Genomic DNA, 13,229 nt, shown 5'->3' with positions numbered 1-13,229 from the left:
TTAACGTTCTCTGTTGTTCTCAGAATAAAATACAAGTTTTGGCCGGGCCCGGTGGCTCACAGTTGTAATCCCAGCACTTTGGGAGGCTGAGGTGGGCAGATCACTTGAGGTTAGTAGTTCAAGACCAGCTTGGCCAACATGGGGAAAACCCGTCTCTACTAAATATACAAAAAAATTAGCCAGGCATGGTGGCGGGCACCTGTAGTCCCAGCTACTCAGGAGGCTAAAGCACGAGAATTGCTTGAACCTGGAAAGCTGAGGTTGCAGTGAGCTGGGATGGTGCAACTGCACTCCAGCCTAGACGACACAGCGAGACTCCATCTCAGAAAATAAAATAAATAAAATAAAATAAGTTTCATATCACTGCATTCACATCTGATCAGATGTGACCTATGGTGCCTTTACTAGTCTCATTTGTTGCTATTCTAGGCATCATTAGCATCACTACTCCCTTCTCTGCAAGAAAAAGCAAAACGATATAGTAGAAATATCAAGTCTTCTGCACGAAGTTTCTTCTGCCTAGAAGGCCCTTCCCCCTCCTCTCCACCTGACAAATTCCTGTTTTTCCTTCAGTATCCAATTCAGGTATTATCTCTGCTTTGAAGCATTCCCTTTCTTCTGGGCAGGGAGATTTATGTAGTTGGAATTCGTGTTGGCATTATAAGTGTTAACAGATTTGTAGAGAAATTGAAATTGTCATGGAGCACTAGTACCTTCTCAATGCAGAAATTAATTTTATACAATGGAATGGAACTAATAAAATTAGAACATACCTGTAATGAAGGTAGGATGGAGAGGGAGTAAAATGTAGTCTGTTTTTAAAGATTATTTTAAAGTCAGGTATTTCATAAATATACTTACTACTAGGTGTTTTATGTATATTATCTTTTATTTATTTACATATATTATTTCACACGTGCTCACAACTTCTTTATTCTCATTTTACATATGAGGGATTAGGGCCTTAGAGAAGTCAGAGAACTTTCCCAAAGAAGTAGTTAGAATGTGGTGGAGAGGAAATTCAGGTGCTGGTCTGGCTAACTCAAAGCACTAAGTTGCTTTCCTCTTTAGTAATTATAACTACTAAAGTAACTAATTAAATACTTAAATTAACATTAATTAATACTTAAGTACCTGCTTAAACATAGATTCATAAAATTATGGCATTTATTCTCTTGATTGAAGGTACTGTGTATAGCAGACAAATTTATTTCGTGCCCTCTTAGGGCTTAGGTGAGAAGAGAGACATTAAACAAATCACAGCTGTGATAGGTGTGATGCGAGGATGTGACAAGGTATGTGGGAGAAGCTGGGCGTCTCATTTAGTTTAGGGGTGGGTCAGTCAGGGAAGGCTTCACTGAAGAGAACATTTACATTGACACCTAAAGGGTGAATAGAAGTTAGCAAGTGAAAGAGTGGATGAAAAAGCCTTCCAGCTAGAGGGATCTAGTGATTTTCAAACTTTTTATCAGCAGAGTCCTTTTTTTTTTTTTTTTTTTTTTTTTGAGACGGAGTCTCGCTGTGTCTCCCAGGCTGGAGTGCAGTGGCGTGATCTCGGCTCACTGCAAGCTCCGCCTCCCGGGTTCACGCCATTCTCCCACCTCAGCCTCCCAAGTAGCTGAGACTACAGGCGCCCGCCACCACGCCCGGCTAGTTTTTTGTATTTTTAGTAGAGACGGGGTTTCACCATGTTAGCCAGGATAGTCTCGATCTCCTGACCTCGTGATCCACCCGCCTCGGCCTCCCAAAGTGCTGGGATTACAGGCTTGAGCCACCGCGCTCGGCCAGCAGAGTCCTTTTTAAAAATGAAATCTTATGCTCAGCCACCAAATATGATACATATGATAAAAGGAGGTGGGAATGACCTGCTTGCTTCACATCTTCACAACATGCCCACTGAAAAAAGACCCTTAGGTAGTTCCATGGAAACTCAGAATGCAGTTTAAAAACTACAGATCTAGTCCACTTCTCTCATTTTGCAAATGGGGAGACAGTTTTGGCAATTTTAAGGAATTGTCTCAGGCCACTTACTCAGTAGTGGAGGACCCGAGACAACTCTGAAGTTAACTGTGGTTACCTGCCCCTTCTAAACACTTTGCTTCCTTTCTGATTGTCCTATTTGGAGGTCAGGGGATAGGGGTCTCTTCCCCTGAGTATGAACATGTCATATGAGCATAGCAAACATTTACGGATCACCAGCTGTATGATGGGCCCCGTGTTTCTTGGCGCTCACTATGTGTGTCCCGGGAGAGGCCACAGGTAAACCTGAAACTAGCACAGGATGATGTACAGATTATATGGGATCACAGGGGAAGGGGGGTTGCCTGGGGATGGTCAAGGAAAGCAGTTGCCTTGGACTTCTGGGGGCTAGAACAGACTATGTGGGATTGAGGAGTAATTAAGAGGCAAAGAAGTTATTGTAAACTACTTTTTAAGAAGTTTCAAATGAGGAGATGATCACTTGAGGGAAAACAGTTTAGAAGGGAAGCATTTAGTTGTTTTTTATTTTAAAGTGGGGGAAACACTGGAACGATTTTGTAAGCTGAAGGGAAGAAGCCTTTGGGAAAGAAGAGAAGGAATTAAAGTGTGGGGATGGGAAGAGGTTAGAAAGCAGACTGGTGCCAGTCTCAGTGCAGCCAGAGAACTGCGCTGGCAGACACTGGCAGCCTCTGCAGAGGCTCTTTAAAACCACCACAGCATTTTTATTGTAGCTGTAGGGCATTCAGGCTTCTGCTGGATTCCAGCAACCCCAGGCCTGCTATACATGGTGAGCCCTGGCCATGTGCACATCCTCTTTTACCCTCCCCCAGCCAGAGTTGCAGTGTTCAAACACCCACGCTTGTAGCTTTATTGCCCAAACCAAAGGCCTATGCAGCAGCATTTTACCAACATTGCATACCCTAAGTGCGCTGATACCTGCTACCCAGGGGCTTATTCTTTATAGTGGATCTGACAGGCAAGCTGCAGGCCAGGTGTAGCTCTTGGAGGAGACCTGTTGTCAGGTGAGATGGCTTCAGGAAGTACCTCACCCAACTTGTCTGTTTGCCCACAGGTTGTCCTGTGGCCCTCATGCTCCCCCCAGAAGGATTAGGCTTCACGGTGAGGGAATTTGGGAAACCAGGTGGAGATAGCCTTGTACACAGCCCTGGAAAAGGGTCAGCGTGCCAGCTTACAGATCAATAAACTCATTCATTAGCACACTGCTGGGGCTTGAGTGTAGCCATCTAGGCTCTGCTTTCTTGGCCTCAGCTGGTGACAGAGTAAGGGAAACAAGCTGTGTGAAAGTCCCCTTTGGGATTCCTTCATAGCAGCCAGAGTGACAAACCTGCCCAAGTGCCTGCTAGTCTTTATTAATTCAAAATCAGATCTACTCTAAGCAGCTTATAAACTACCATGCCGGAGAAACAAGGCCAAAACACAACTGGCATTGTCAGAGGGCCCAAACAGAGTGAGCGAGACAGGATGCTCAGAGCTGCCAGTACCTGGCAGGAGGTCAGCATCAGGAATAACAAGAGTCTTCCCTCCCAGATTTAGGCTGAGAGGAGGAAATCATAGCTAGGAAACTCTCCTGTTCCTTTGAACTCTGCAGACAGTATTGTTGCCTTCCTACTTGTCTTATTTAGCAGGAAGAGGTTCTTGATGCTGTGTTATCACAGAATGGGGGAAAAAGGGGGGAGCTCAGGCTTCATTCCAGCCCCTTTCTTCTCTACTGTGCAACCTTAAGTTACTTAACCTCTTCAGAGTGTGTTTTCTTTTCTGTGAAACAGGGATAGTTATAATGTTCTGAGAGAGAATGAATGTAAACGCATCTTACAGTGACAAGTTTCATATTACCGAACTTAGTAAATGATAGTAATCATTATTATTATTTTCCACAAGGCAGGATTGATAGCTTCAGCCCTTTATCATTTGATACTCCTAGTGAGTGACATTTTCTTCCTTTGTCCTGTCTCCATGCTTGCCTTTTAGAGATATCTGGGTGCCAGGTTTGAACACTCCTTTTTTTTTCTTTACTTTGCTAGCTGGATTATTTGCCTTTCTTATATGTAAAAGAGATCAGTATTATGTATGAGCCACTGGAATCACTGAGAGACAAGGATAGTACTGTGAAGCTTAAAACCTAAATAATAAATTGTGGGTTTAAGAACATCATCAGGCCAGGCGCGGTGGCTCACGCCTGTAATCCCAGCACTTTGGGAGGCCGAGGCAGGTGGATCACTAGAGGTCGGGAGTTCAAGATCAGCCTGACCAACATGGTGAAACCCTATCTCTACTAAAAATACAGAAATTGGCTGGGTGTGGTGGTGGGTGCCTGTAATCCCAGCTACTCAGTAATCCCAGCTACTCAGGAAACTGAGGCAGGAGAATCTCTTGAACCTGGGAGACAGAGATTGCAGTGAGCTGAGATCACACCACTGCACTCCAGCCTGGGTGACACATCAAACTTGGGAGGAGCACCTTGAGTTGATCCTAAACAGAGAGTAGTAGCTTCTGCACAGATTCAGTCAATATTCAGAGTAGGTGCTTAGTAATACTTATTCAATAAATGATTAATTAATATAGGAATCTTTCTCATTACAAGATAGTTTTTAAAGTTTATTTTGTATTCTTTTTTTTTTTTTTTTTTCCTGGATACAGATTGGCACACTGATATTTTGTTTTTTTTTTTTTGAGACGGAATCTCACTGTTGATGCCAAGGCTGTAGAGCAATGGCGCGATCTCGGCTCACTGCTGCTTCTGCCTCCCAGGTTCAAGCGATTCTCCTGCCTCAGACTCCTGAGTAGCTGGGACTACAGGCACCTGCCACCACGCCCGGCTAATTTTTATATTTTTGGTAGAGATGAGGTTTCACCAGGTTGGCCAGGCTGGTCTCGAACTCCTGACCTCAGGTGATCCGCCCGCCTCGGCCTCCCAAAGTGCTGGGATTACAGGCATGAGCCACTGCGCCCAGCCTGCATTCTTAAGGGCAGTTTTTATTTATTTCATTATGTTTTAGCATAGAAGTGTGTTATTCCCTCCATAATGCCCCCTGTCCTCAGTTCCCACTCGTTTCCAACAGAGGTCTGACATTATGACTTTAAATCAGTGACAAAATGTAATTTGACCTCTCAATGTTAAATTTAGACATTTATTATGAAGATATACACCCATGATGTGATTTGAAGTGAGCTGTATTGTGAAATAGCTTACTTAATGACTCAACATTATTGTTATATGGTCAGAGTCTGTGACAAGTGTTGGCTTTGTTTTGCAGTGGGTAGCAGGATCTTCAAGTCTTTAATTTTTATTAACCATTTTGACTTTGTTTTATTTTTCTTTATTTATGTCTTTTTATTTTTATTTTTATTTTTTTTGAGGCAAGCTCTCTCTGTGTCTCCCAGGCTGGAGTACAATGGCACAATCATAGCTCACTGCAACCTCCACCTCTGGGGCTCAAGCAATTCTCCTGCCTCAGCCTCCCAAATAGCTGGGACTACAGTCATGCACGACCATGCCCCACTAATTTTTGTTTGTTTGTTTGTTTGTTTATTTTGAGACAGTTTCTTGCTCTGTTGCCAGGCTGGAGTGCAATGATATGAACTTGGCTCACTGCAACCTCCACCTCCCGGGTTCAAGCGATTCTCCTGCCTCAGCCTCCCAAGTAGCTGGGATTACAGGCATGCGCCACCACGCCTGGCTAATTTTGCATTTTTAGTAGAGACGAGGTTTCAGCATGTTGGTCAGGCTGGTCTTGAACTCCCGACCTCAGGTGATCCGGCCGCCTCAGCCTCCCAAAGTGCTGGGATTACAGGTGTGAGCCACCGTGCGCGGCCTAATTTTTGCATTTTTTGTAGAGATGAGGTTTCATCATGTTGTCCAGGCTGGTCTCGAACTCCTGAGCTCAGGTGATCTGCCTGCCTTGACCTTTCAGGGTGCTGGAATTACAGGCATGAGCCACCGCGCCTGGCCTATTTATTTTTCTTTTACCATTCAACATACTTTAGCCTTTTCTGAATAACTCATGATGTCCTGATAATTCTTAATAACTAATGTTGTCCTAATAACTGATGTCCTGATAACTCTTAACTGTATTTTGCCAGACTATTGTCTTTGAGTTGTACCTGTTGAACCTTAATTGCTCTGCTAGTTTTTTCATGTCTCTATTAAATAAATTTTTCATTTCCTCTTTTCCTATTAGGCTGCTAGCAGTTACTCTTGTTATAGGTATGCTTGCCTCCAGTTACCAGTCTTTTTTTTTTTTTTTTCTGATGTGGTGTTTCTAACATGATGCTAGTTTTGAAGCTTAAATTACTGTACTTGTGAGGACTGAATGAAAAATAGGGTCAATAGATTCTGGAGGGTTTGTTTTAATCATTGAAGGAGGCAAAAACAACAAAAACCTTAGTAGGACTTTGGGATCAGATTGTCTAGGTTCAGATCTCAGTTTTAGCACTTACTAGGTTTGTATCGTTGGGCAAGTTACTTCTCTAAGACTCAAATTTTCTCACCTGTGAAATGAGGACAGTAAGGACACCAATATCAGCTTCATGGAGTTGTTGTAAAGATTAGAAAAAATAATGCATCCAAATCACTTAGCCTAGTGCCTGGCATGTAGTTGTGTTAACTGTTAATTATAGCACTTGTCCGTTTTTGCTATTTAAGTTTTTTTTTTTTTTTTTTGAGACGGAGTCTCGCTCTGTTGCCCAGACTGGAGTGCAGTGGCGTGATCTCGGCTCACTGCAAGCTCCGCCTCCCGGGTTCATGCCATTCTCCTGCCTCAGCCTCCAGAGTAGCTGGGACTACAGGCGCCCGCCACCACGCCCGGCTAATTTCTTTTTGTATTTTTAGTAGAGACGGGGTTTCACCGTGTTAGCCAGGATGGTCTCGATCTCCTGACCTCGTGATCCGCCCGCCTCAGCCTCCCAAAGTGCTGGGATTACAGGCTTGAGCCACCGCGCCCAGCCAAGTTTTTTTTTTTTCTTTCTTCCTGTTAGTCATTTTTAGAATAGGAAACATTGCCAGATAAACTAGTTGAATTCAGCATCAATCAGATGTCACCCTAACAATGGTCAAATAAATTAGCAGGAATCCATTCTGGTGTCCAAAAGTTTTCACTGGGGTGTCTGTGGATGGAACACAAGAGTTGGAGTTGAGATTTCTTCACTTCCATCCTTCTATTCCGGTATCAGATGTAATTTTTTCTTTTCTTTTTTTTTTTTTTTTTTTTGAGACGGAGTCTCGCTCTGTCACCCAGGCTGGAGTGCAGTGGCGCGATCTCGGCTCACTGCAAGCTCCGCCTCCCGGGTTTACGCCATTCTCCTGCCTCAGCCTCCCGAGTAGCTGGGACTACAGGCACCCGCCACCGCGCCCGGCTAGTTTTTTGTATTTTTTAGTAGAGATGGGGTTTCACCGTGTTAACCAGGATGATTTCGATCTCCTGACCTCGTGATCCGCCCGTCTCGGCCTCCCAAAGTGCTGGGATTACAGGCTTGAGCCACCGCGCCCGGCGTAATTTTTTCTTAATGTCTGAGAATAGTACGTTGGCTGGGTGTGGTGGCTCACGCCTGTAATCCCAGCACTTGGGGAGGCCAAGGCAGGAGGATCACTTGAGCTTACGAGTTTGAGACCAGCCTGGGCAACGTGGCGAAACCCCATTTCATCTCTGCAGGAAATACAAAAGTTAGCTGGGCGTGGTGGCGCATGCTTGAAGTCCCAGCTACTCGGGAGGCTGAGGTAGAAGGATGACTTGAGCCCAGGAGGCAGAGGTTGCAGTGAGCTGAGATTGTACCACTGCTTTCCAGCCTGGGTGATAGAGCCAGACCTCGCTTCCAAAAAAAAAAAAAAAGATAGTATGTGTAGAGTGCTAGCACAAAAGGGAAGATAAAGAAGGTACCATTTATGTAAAAAGAATACACACATACATAAACTTGTGTGTGTATAGGTTATATGTGGAAGGTTTCCTAAGCAGCTAGTAGCTGAGGTTGCCTTTGGGAGAGGAACTGGTTGGCAGGGGATGAAGGTAGGAAGGAGACTTGGTTTTTATTACTATGTACATGTATTACCTATTCAAAACAGTTGTCAAACAAGAGTAAATTGAACGTGATAGGCTTCAAGGTCAGGTGGCCTAAGAATTGGTATTCAGCTGCTTGTCTGGACATTCCAGGCAGCTGACTGTCTTAAGATTTCGGCCCAGCCTTGAGCTCTGCTTTTCCCTTGAAGAGGATAAACAAAAAAGTCCTTCACAATAGGACTACTTTTCTGTCCTTAACTACCTAGTGAATTTGATTCACAAACTCAGGGAAAGAATTAGGTGAGCATTTAATTAGCTGAATGTGGTACTGGTGATTGGACAGCCCTCTGGATCAGAATCTTATTTTCCCAGTAGAACTCATGGGAATCTTCAGTAACTTCAGGTTGATAGGAAGACTGATTCTTTGCTTTGATCTTACAACTTTATGTGTAATGAGATTTGCTGTAGAGGTTTTTTTTTTTTTTTTTTTTTGAGACTGAGTCTTGCTCTGTCACCCAGGCTGGAGTGCTGTGGCTGGATCTCAGCTCACTGCAAGCTCCGCCTCCCGGGTTCCCGCCATTCTCCTGCCTCAGCCTCCCGAGTAGCTGGGACTACAGGCGCCCGCCACCTCGCCCGGCTAGTTTTTTTGTATTTTTTTTTTTTTAGTAGAGACGGAGTTTCACCGTGTTAGCCAGGATGGTCTCGATCTCCTGACCTCGTGATCCACCCGTCTCGGCCTCCCAAAGTGCTGGGATTACAGGCTTGAACCACCGCGCCCGGCTGTAGAGGTTTATATAGCAGTTCTTCAAATTACATTGTTCTGTTCAATGTCATTTTGTTATAACAGTGATGAGGAAAAAAATAACAATTCCCATCTGGGGCCACTGTCTGTGTGGAGTTTGCATGTTCTGTCCATGTCTAGGTGGGTTTTCTCTGGGTCCTCCTGTTCCTCCCACATCCCAAAGATGTGCACACGAGGTGAACTGACATGTCTAAATTGTCCTTATTGGAATGGGTGTGAGTCTGAGTGTGCCCTGCCATAATGTATGCATAGCTCACATTATTTCAGTGTTTAATATTGGAAGTCTTTTGGGTCTTTATTTAGAAGTTTAGTGGTGTTTTTGTGACCAGAAATATACTGTAGGAATATAACTCTTGTTTATGTCACTTAGCCTACGGTAAAATAGGTTTCGTTTTATGTTGTTAAGCTTAAAGTTACAGTTTCCAAGAATCTATCTGTGATGTTAAATGAGGAGTTACAATATTTAGTGTTCTGCATCAATAAAAGGTCTGTTGAACTTATTGGGTCCAACGTTTTAGGAGTAATGAGAATTTGCCCTCCTTTTATTTTCAGGCATCGATCCATGTTTTTTAAACTGTTAGTATCAGCAAAATTAGGTACAGGTTATAACAATCTTTGCTGGTTGTATATTTCTCAAAAGGCAGGTATAATCTTTAGTTTATATTTCTGGATCAGAATATTCTGAAAACGATAGTTCTATTAAAGTAAATTCAGTTGTGTGTAGCTTAATGATGGGGATCTGTCCTGAGAAATGCATCATTAGGTATTTCATTATTGTGTGGGCATGATAGAGTACACTTACACAAACCTAGGTGGTATAGCCTATTAGACACCTGGGACGTATGGTATGACCTATGGCTCCTAGGCTGTAGACCTGTACAATTCTGAATACTGCAAGCAGTTATAATAGTAAGTATTTGTATATCTAAATGTATCTAAACATAGAAAAAGTACAGTAAAATGCAATATAAGAAATAAAAAATGGTATTCTTGTATAAGGCACTTACCATAAATAGAGCTTGCAGAACTAGAAGTTGCTCTGGGTGAGTCAGACATTACTGTATACAACTGTAGACTTTATAAACACTGTACACTTAAGCTAATTTTTTTTTTTTTTTTTTGAGACAGGGTTTCACTCCATCATTCAGTCCAGAATTTGGTGGTGCAACCACAACTCAATGCAGTCTTGACTTCCCAGGCTCAAGCAATCCTCCCACCTCAGCCTTCTCAATAGCTGGGACTACAGACGCTCACTACCACATTTGGCTAATTTTTACATTTTTTTGTAGAGGTGGGGTCTCACTTTGTTACCTCAGTCGGTCTTGAACTCTTGGGCTCAAGCGGTCTGCCCGCCTTGGCCTCCCAAAGTGCTGGGATTACAGGTGTGAGCCACCACACCTGGCCATAGGCTACACTAAATTTATTTAAAAATTTTTTCTTCGATAATAAATTAAACTTAGCTTACTGTAACATTTATGCTTTATAAACTTTTTAATTTAAAAAAACTTTTTTTTTTTTTTTTAGACAGAGTCATGCTCTGTTGCCCAGGCTGGAGTACAGTGGCATGATCTCAGCTCACTGCAACCTCCGCCTCCCGGTTCAAGTGATTCTCCTGCCTAAGCCTCCTGAGTATCTGGGACTACAGGCATGCGCCACCACGCCTGGTTAATTTTTGTATTTTTAGTAGAGATGGGGTTTCACGATGTTGGCCAGGCTGGTCTCCTAACCTCAAGTGATCCACCCACCTCGGCCTCCCAAAGTGCTGGAATTACAGGTGTGAGCCACCATGCCCAGCCTAAAAAAACTTTTTGATTCTTACATTTTAAGCTTAAAACACACACTATACAGCTTTCTTTATATTGTTATTCTATAATCTTTTTTCCATTTTTTTTTTTAATTTTATTTTCTACTTTTAAAAATTTTGTTAAAAATTAAGACATAGAGCTGGGCGCAGTGGCTTGTGCCTGTATCTTAGCACTTTGGGAGACCAAGGTAGATCACTTGAGCCCAGGAATTCAAGACCAGCCTGGGCAAGATGGTGAGACCCTGTCTCTACAAAAAAATTAACAACTTAGCTGGGCACAGTGGCGTGCACCTGTAGTCCTGGCTACTTGGGATGCCGAGGCAGGAGGATAGCTTGAGTCCAAGAGTTTGAGGTTACAGTGAGCTATGATTGTATCACAGCACTGCAGTCTGGGTGACAAAGTGATTCCCTGTCTCTAAAAAAAGAACAAAAACCAAACTGTAACACAAACACTCACATTAGTCTAGGCCTCTACCAGGTCAGGACCATCTAGACCAGGTGATAGGAATTTTTCTGCTCCATTATAATCTTATGGGACCACTCTCATATATGTGGTCTGTTGTTGACCAAAATGTCGTAATGTTATACATGACTATATTCACCAAATTTGTGCTTTTCCAGCCCTGGTGATATTTATATTTTATTATAGGATTAAGGCTGGGAAGAAAGGGTTAACTTCTCAGAGACTCATCTGTTCTCAGTGCTAAGAAGCAAATCTTCTTCCAGTAGCTGGCCACTGCCTGCTGAGTAAAGTCCATACTTTTTCTTAGCAAGTCATTTTAAAGCTCTTCATGACCTTTGTGGCTTCAGTTTTCTGCATCCTATACCCTGCCCTCCCCACAATCTAGGTAGTCATTGTTACCTTGACATCCTGAACTCTTCCATGGGCCTGCCTTTGCTTAGAACAGTCCATCAGCTGGACATTCCCTTTGTCTTTTGTTTCAACCTGTTCAACTTCAGCTTGTCCTTCCAAGATCCAGGTATGGTGTTTCATTTTCCATGAAGCTTTCTCTGATTCTACTTGGCCAAAAGTCATCCTCTTAAGCTCCATTGCACTCTTCTCTTGAGAAATCTATCGCATTCCCTTTTAGGGCTGTTTATGTGTGGCATACCTTATCTCACCTAGAGGAAACTGCTCCATAAAAGCTGGGTTCTAGTTTTAGCCATCACTGTAATCCCCACAGCATCCAGCCGTACACCTTCACACAATAGGGACTCCTATGTTCATTGAGTGAATTGTCAGTCACCATTTTGAAAGTGTCTTCATTTTGCCTTATCTTTTCAACTGGATAACCATTTGAGCCCACTGTTATCTGTAAGGGCTATAGAACAAACTGTTGTGAAACAAAAAACACTTCATCCCATGTTGATACGTTTAGAAAGTTTATGGTCTGAGAAAATCTGTGCCTTGTAAACCTCAGAGGGCAGGTGTATTAACAAACTACAGAATTTTCAAATAAATGAAGAATTCCATTACCTCACTATTACTGTTGATGAATTGGCCTCTGACAGCACTTAAGCATCAAAACACACAGCGTCTTTTCAGGTGAGAGGCTGACATGAGGGATTTGATTAACTTTTAGAAAAGTCTTATGAAAAAGGACTGTTGAACTTTTTCCCAATTTGTTTCTGCTGTGGAATATGCTCTGTGTCCTATCAAGTAGCCAAATCTTTTTCTGTGCCCTGTTTCATTATTGTCACAAAGTGCGGTTTTTGTTTGTTTGTTTGTTTTTTTGGAGATGGAGTCTTACCCTGTCGCCCAGGCTGGAGTGCAGTGGTGTGTTCTTGGCTCACTGCAATCTCTGCCTCCCAGGTTCAAGCAATTCTCCTGCCGCAGTCTTTCAAGTAGCTGGGATTATAGGCGCATACTACCATACCTGGCTAATTTTTGTATTTTTAGTAGAAACGGAGTTTCACCATGTTGGCCAAGCTGGTCTTGAACTCCTGACCTCAAGTAATCCGCTCACCTCAGCCTCCCAAAGTGCTGAGATTACAGGTGTAAGGCACCACACCCAGCCTATAAAGTGCTATTTCTTAAGCACTACCTGGGGTCAGAGGTTACAGTTTTTTTGTTTTTTCATTTTGAGAGTCTTGCTCTGTCACCCAGGCTGGAGTGTAGTGGCACGATTTTGGCTCACTGCAACCTCCATCTCTCGGGTTCAAGCAATTCTCCTGTCTCAGCCTTCCAAGCAGCTGGGATTACAGGCGCACACCACCACACCTGGCTAATTTTTGTATTTCTAGTAGAAACGGGGTTTCACCATGTTGGCCAGGCTGGACTTGAACTCCTGACCTCAGGTGATCCGCCCACCTCAGCCTCCTAAAGTGTTGGAATTACAGGCGTTAGCCACTGCACCCAGTCTACAGATTTTGAATCACATCAGTAAATCTCATTTGGGATCACGTAGTCAGCCTTCTTTTTATTTTCAGATGGAGTCTCACTCTGTTACCCAGGCTGGAGTGCAGTGGTGTGATCTTGGCACTGCAACCTCTGCCTCCCGAGTTCAAGCAGTTCTCCTGCCTCAGCCTCTGGAGTAGCTGAGATTCCAAGCGCACACCACCACACCTGGCTAATTTTTGTGTTTTTGGTAGAGACGGGGTTTCACCATGTTGGCCAGGTTGGTCTCAAACT

General features: G+C 43.4%; 1 protein-coding gene and 1 long non-coding RNA gene across 13 annotated transcripts in view; one reads left to right on the top strand and one right to left on the bottom strand.

Annotated features, from left to right (window-relative positions):
• LOC144332121 (uncharacterized) overlaps positions 1–355 on the bottom strand; it is a 29,748-nt gene extending 29,393 nt beyond the window's left edge. The window contains exon 1 of the long non-coding RNA XR_013399894.1: positions 200–355. This is a non-coding gene — a long non-coding RNA (uncharacterized LOC144332121). The remainder of the gene's footprint in view (positions 1–199) is intronic.
• The window catches only part of UQCC1 (ubiquinol-cytochrome c reductase complex assembly factor 1), a 110,460-nt gene that overhangs the window by 47,926 nt on the left and 49,305 nt on the right, over positions 1–13,229 (top strand). The window lies entirely within an intron of this gene.

The sequence above is a fragment of the Macaca mulatta genome, chromosome 10 (assembly GCF_049350105.2).
Source record: "Macaca mulatta isolate MMU2019108-1 chromosome 10, T2T-MMU8v2.0, whole genome shotgun sequence".
Taxonomy (NCBI): Eukaryota; Metazoa; Chordata; class Mammalia; order Primates; family Cercopithecidae; genus Macaca; species Macaca mulatta.
Note: the sequence above shows the minus strand (reverse complement) of the source record. Positions and strands in the feature narration are given on the sequence as shown.